At 43.3% G+C, this 6,000-nt stretch overlaps 1 protein-coding gene across 1 annotated transcript in view; it reads right to left on the reverse strand.

The window, feature by feature from the left end:
- The window catches only part of LOC112089876, a 32,663-nt gene that overhangs the window by 15,030 nt on the left and 11,633 nt on the right, over window positions 1-6,000 (reverse strand). The gene's annotated exons all lie outside the window — the stretch shown is intronic.

The following is a 6,000-nucleotide window of genomic DNA, read 5'->3' on the forward strand; positions in this document are numbered from 1 at the left end:
AGAGAAAGAGGTTGTATGCAATGGGAGTTCACATTTTCTTTTTGAGAGAAGTGATCACAATGAGAATTCAAGTTCATGCTCAATTATGCAATGCAAAGCCATACTCAGATATATGTCAACTCAGCAAGGAATCTCCACAAGTTCTTCTCTCTCTCAACTCTTTCACATTCATTAAGCTTTTATCAGGTGGATCTCATGATGCAAGGTTTAAACAAGCTGGCTTGGCTAGGGAGAGGCTATGAGATTAAAATGATCTCATCAGTGTTCAAGTGGGTTAAATGCAGCAAAGGGATCTCTCTATGAATGATCAAACTTTGGCAGAATGCTAAAGGTAAAAAGCAACCTATGCATACAAGGGCAAAGACTCATCACTCCCCACCCTCTACTCAAAGCTTCCTCTCTTGCTCAAAGACCTCACTTTTCACACTCATTTTTCTCTCACTAGGGGATTTGTTCTTCACTTTCACTCTCAAGTCTTGGAACTCAAACTTTACACAGCTCTTTTTCTTTTACAACTTCTAGCCTCTTCTTTCTTTCTTATCAAAACATTTGAGCTTTTGGCTTCTTTTCTTTCTTTTTCACTTAGAGGCTAGATTTTTCTTTTCAACAAACCAGAGCTCACTTTCTCAAAACACCAAGACTGACTTCTTTTTCTTTCATTCCCCTAGTTATTTTCACTCTCTCTTTCCACTCATCTCACCTTTTTCCACTCACCAAAAAGTCTTTTCCCCCACACTTATTCCTCGCCAAAACTCTCAGTTCCTTGATGTTGGAACACAGCACTCAATGAGACCTGCCCTTGTCGCTCTAAACCTAACACTTTCTGCTAAGTTTGATCCAAGGTGGCCTTTCAATTCACACACAAACATTGGCTTAAAAGAAGGATGGGTTCAAGGTGTGGGAACTGATCCATGATGTGGATTCAGCTACTTGAGCTAAGGAAAAGAGTGGTAAAAACAGTGGTTCTAGCTCAAGTATGTATATTGGTATCCACAAGCTTTTTCAAACAATGCATCACAAGATATTTTCAAGTCAAGTTCAAGGTTCCCACTTAATTAGAGTTGAGTTTAATTCAAACTTGCTTCTCAGATTCAAATCATTTCAGACTTTGCAAGCATAGAAAAAGATTCACAAGCATATTCAATTCAAGTTCTCAAAGTGATGTACTCTCTAGAAAACCTATCATTACTCCTTGCAAGATGCAACCTATATGCAAATGCAATCTAGACTCAATCTTAAAAATGAGAATGCAACTACATGATCATTTTTTTGTGAAAATTTTTCAGATTTTTCCATTTTTTTTTGGTTTTTATATGCACTTAGATGACTATGCAACTAGAATGTGACTCAAGACTCAAAGTGTAAAATGAGAAAATAGAAAACATGGTTAGTAAAGGATGAAACTCCTCCCCCACACCTAAATAACACAGTCCCTTGTGTTATAAAAGTATGAGAAAGAAGTGAAACCAAAGCAAACAAGCAAAATGCAAAAGGAAAAGAAAGTCTACATGCTATTTACAAGGTTTTGAGTGTTACCTAGTGGCTGTTGAAATCAGACCCCAATGAGTAGGAGGGGTTCGATGTGTGGCCTGACGGTGTTTCCCAAGAATGGTGGCTGGCTTCATCACTCCCGTCGTCAAGATCTACCCAAGTGGTTCCATATGCGACCAAGGCTGTGCAGTTCATGGAACTCTCCCCAACTTCCTCTCTGTTTCTTGGTGAAACTGGTGCTGGAGCCCCACCTTTGCAAGGGTTTTCAAGCTTCTTGATCCTCTTCTTCATCTCCTTGATGCACTTGGCCATCTTGTGGATGGTTTTGTCTTGGTACTTGCACCATTGTTGGAGAATACCAATCTTCTGTTGAGCTCTGAACCCTGAAGTGCCTGGTTCCTCCCAGTTGTAATCATCAAAGTGATATCTGTTTCCACCAAAACGTTTTTGAGGTGGAGGCAGATCAGCATCGTGAGCACCAGCTGCACTTGTGGTAGCATCTTCAGCGGTTGCTTTCTTTCCCTTGGAGGCTTCTTCTCTGCAAGCTTGCCTGTATGTGAGGATTGGTGGATCAGTTTGGACATTGTACAGCTCTTCCTTCAGCAAGAAGAAGTGAATGTTCCTTTTAACTTGGACTGTGGTGATGGAGGGATTGGGTAGGAGAACTTGGGCTGGCTCACTGATGAGTGTCTTGAAGTTGTAGACTGCCTTGGTACCCACTCTTCCTTGGAGAAAGCCAATCCTACACAAATGTGCTTCATTAATCAGATCAAACTTTGCCTTGTTCTCCTTGAATCTATACCCCATGGCTTTCAAGATCTTTGTTACCACCCATCCATGGGTCAGCTTTGCATCTTTGTTTGTAGAATCCCACATGCACTTTTTGTAGAACATCAAAGACCTTGCTAATTGAGATGCAAGGCAAAGTGGGTATTCATACCCTACATAGGGTTCCCCATCTTCATGTGTTGGCATCAGCGGCCTCAGCCCTACACCCAGAAGCAGCAGATCTCCTTTGTGAACTCTTCCAACATCAATCTTGAAGTAGAAGCTGTGAGAGAGAATCTTGTGTACATATCTCAGAACTGGATTCCTTATCCAAGAGGCCTTAGCTGTTCCAGCTGTGTACTTCCCAGAAGCAATTGATCTCCATAGAAGTTGGATCTCATCTTTTCTGAGATTGACCGAGTTGGAGAGAAATTCATTTCTAGGTGTTGAAAACTCAAAGATCTTACTCAATTCTCTGAATGACACTGAATATTCCTTCCCTTTCACAGTAAACTCCACATGTCCAAGCCCATCTCCTTGAATGATTCTTGAATCCCTTGGGTAGTAAATGAAAGCTTCAAAGGAGGCCAAGAACTCTTGGGACTCTTGCTCATAAGCGATTTCTCTCATCTCCAAAAGTGACTCAACACCCATGTTCCCAAGCAAAGTCTTGACATCTTCATAGAGGCCAATCTTCTTCAGAAAGTCCAAATCAGGGAATCTCCCTTGCTGGATCTCTATCTGCTGAAACTTAGCCAGATAATCAGGTGTTTCTGGTTCAGTTTTCTTGAACTTCTTTGATCCCTCTTCATTGGTGCCTTGGGAACCACCAGCTGAGCTGCCGGAGTCACTTTCAGTCTGTTCACTCTCAGATACCACAGCCAACTGTTTCCCCTTTTTCTTGGAACCAGAAGCAACCACCAAAGCTCTTCCTTCAGGCCTTGTCCTTTTTGGCGCTGGATCACACTTTCCTTGCTTTGTAGTATTCTTTGCACCTTGACCTTTGTTTCTTTGCTTTGAAGTTCCTGAGACCAAACCTTTGCCTTTTGATGCAGGGCCCTTCTTCTTGGCCAAAGAGTTGGTTCTTTCAGTCATCTGCCAAGAGATTCTCAAAAATATTGTTAGTACAAGGATGAACAATATTTTCAAAAATTGTTAGTACAAAAATTGTTGCAACAATTTTCAAAATTCAAGAACAGGTAATTACAAACAAAGTGCTCTGTTTTCCAAGACTATCTAGCACCCTAGCATTTATAAAAATAATCCCAAGGTCTAAAACAACCTATCAAAATCGATTCCACACTTTAAAGTTCAAAAAATCACCATTGAAGAACATGGAAAGAGATGAGTTTCAACAGGGCGAAATACCTTGGGATTAGGATGCAACAAGTTCGAAATGCAATCAGGATGATGTTAACAACTCAAAAACGAGCTCAGAGCACTTTGAATCAACAATTTTGGTGGAGAAATGAGAGAGATATGGTGAAAACAATGGAGAGAAAAGTGAGAGATAGTTGCAAACTCGGGTTTGTAGTGAGGAAGAGAGAGTGTGGGGTAGGGTCAAGCCTCTGGACTGGTGGTCAATAGATCTATTTTGACCAGTCAAGGCTTTGACCCATCCTTTTCTCATTGACCGGCCTCCTTTCTCTCTTTTGTGCGTCCGGGAACTGTCGGGATCGAGCTGTGTGACCGTCTCGGTGTAGAACCGGAAGAAATTTCGTGCGGCCTGGTCATCCTCTGCTCTGACCCGCACAACCATCCCGCAGCTTTTGTTACTTAGGCATTCTGGCCGTTCTCTTCATGCTGCGGCCTGGTCATCCTCTGCTCTGACCCGCGCAACCATCCCGCAGCTTTTGGGACTTAAACTCTTTGGGTTTCCTTCCTTTCTGTGCGGCCTGGCCATCGTTCTTCTGACCCGCACAACCATCTCGGAGTAAATGTTACTTAGGCATTCTGGCCGTTCTCTTCTTTCTGTGCGGCCTGGCCATCGTTCTTCTGAGCCGCATAACCATCCCGCAGTAAATTCCGAACGATCGTGCGACTTAGACTCCTTGGGTTTCAGGCGCATAACCATCCCGCAGTAAATTCCGAATGATCGTGCGACTTAGACTCCTTGGGTTTCAGGCCGCAGCACCAGGTCGCACGGTTTAACACTTAGAACCCTCGGCCTTCTTCTTTTTGGTGCGGCTTGGCCATCGTTCTTCTGACCCGCACTCCTATCCCGCAGCTTCTGGGACTTAGGCATTTTGGGTTTCCCTTCTTTCTGTGCGGCCTGGCCATCGTTCTTCTGAGCCGCATAGCCATCCCGCAGTAAATTCCGAACGATCGTGCGACTTAGACTCCTTGGGTTTCAGGCCGCAGCACCAGGTCGCACGGTTTAACACTTAGAACCCTCGGCCTTCTTCTTTTTGGTGCGGCTCAGCGTCTACGCTCCTAGGTCGCACGCCCAGGCCGGAGTAAATTCCGAATAGTCGTGCGGCCTAGCTCCCTCTCTTCTGACCCGCACTCCTAGGCCGCAGCTTTTGGGACTTAAACGTTTTTCTGGCCTTAAACACTTCTCTCAGCTCTCTCACATGCTTCTTTCCATTCATCACTGAGCTATGTCCTCCAAAGATCACTTAGTACCTGAGACCAACTCACAAAACCCATCAAAAAGTTCTAAAACATAAAAGAAAAGAGAAGAAATCAGAAGAACTATGTACAAAGATAAGCTTGGGGTGTCTCCCAAGAGCATTTTGTTTAAAGTCTCTAAGTTTGACTTTGGGAACCTGGTTAACAGGCTGGTGGATCAAGAAGAGGAACTGATGTAGCTTCCTCTTTCCCTTGTGAAACTAAGTAATGCTTGACTCTCTGTCCATTCACCACAAATTCCTGACCATTTTTCCCTTCCAAGACAATGGCACCATAAGGCCTCACTTCAAGAACTTTGAAAGGTCCAGACCACCTAGACTTAAGCTTTCCTGGAAACAACTTAAGTCTGGAGTTGAAAAGCAAGACCAAATCACCACACTTGAACTCTCTCTTTAAAATCTTTTGGTCATGCAGGACTTTGGTCTTCTCCTTATAGATCTTTGAGCTTTCAAAAGCCTCAAGCCTAATCTCCTCAAGCTCATGGAGTTGCATGATTCTTTTCTCCTGAGCTGTCTTGATATCAAAGTTTAGAAACTTCACAGCCCACATAGCTTTGTACTCCAACTCCACAGGAAGGTGGCAGCTCTTCCCATATAGCAGACTGAATGGTGATGTTCCAATTGGAGTTTTAAAGGCAGTCCTGTAAGCCCATAATGCATCATCCAGCCTTTTGCTCCAATCTTTTCTGGTTGAGCTGACAGTCCTTTCCAGAATGGCCTTGATTTGTCTATTAGATACCTCCACTTGGCCACTAGTTTGGGGATGATATGGAGTAGCTATCTTGTGTTTAACTCCATGCTTTCTCAATAAACCTTCCAGAGTCTTGTTCAAAAAGTGGGATCCTCCATCAGAAATGACAACCCTTGGAACTCCAAACCTTGGAAATATGATGCTCTTAAACAGCTTGACTACAACCTTGGAGTCATTGGTAGGGGAAGCAATGGCCTCAACCCATTTGGACACATAGTCCACAGCAACAAGTATGTATTGATTTCCAAAGGATGAAATAAAAGGTCCCATAAAGTCAATCCCCCAACAATCAAAGATCTCCACTTCTAGAATGGGGTTCTGAGGCATCTCACTTCTTTTAGATATATTTCCATGCCTCTC

This window comes from Eutrema salsugineum, unplaced genomic scaffold (genome assembly GCF_000478725.1).
Source record: "Eutrema salsugineum unplaced genomic scaffold, Eutsalg1_0 scaffold_11, whole genome shotgun sequence".
In the NCBI taxonomy this organism is placed as follows: domain Eukaryota; kingdom Viridiplantae; phylum Streptophyta; class Magnoliopsida; order Brassicales; family Brassicaceae; genus Eutrema; species Eutrema salsugineum.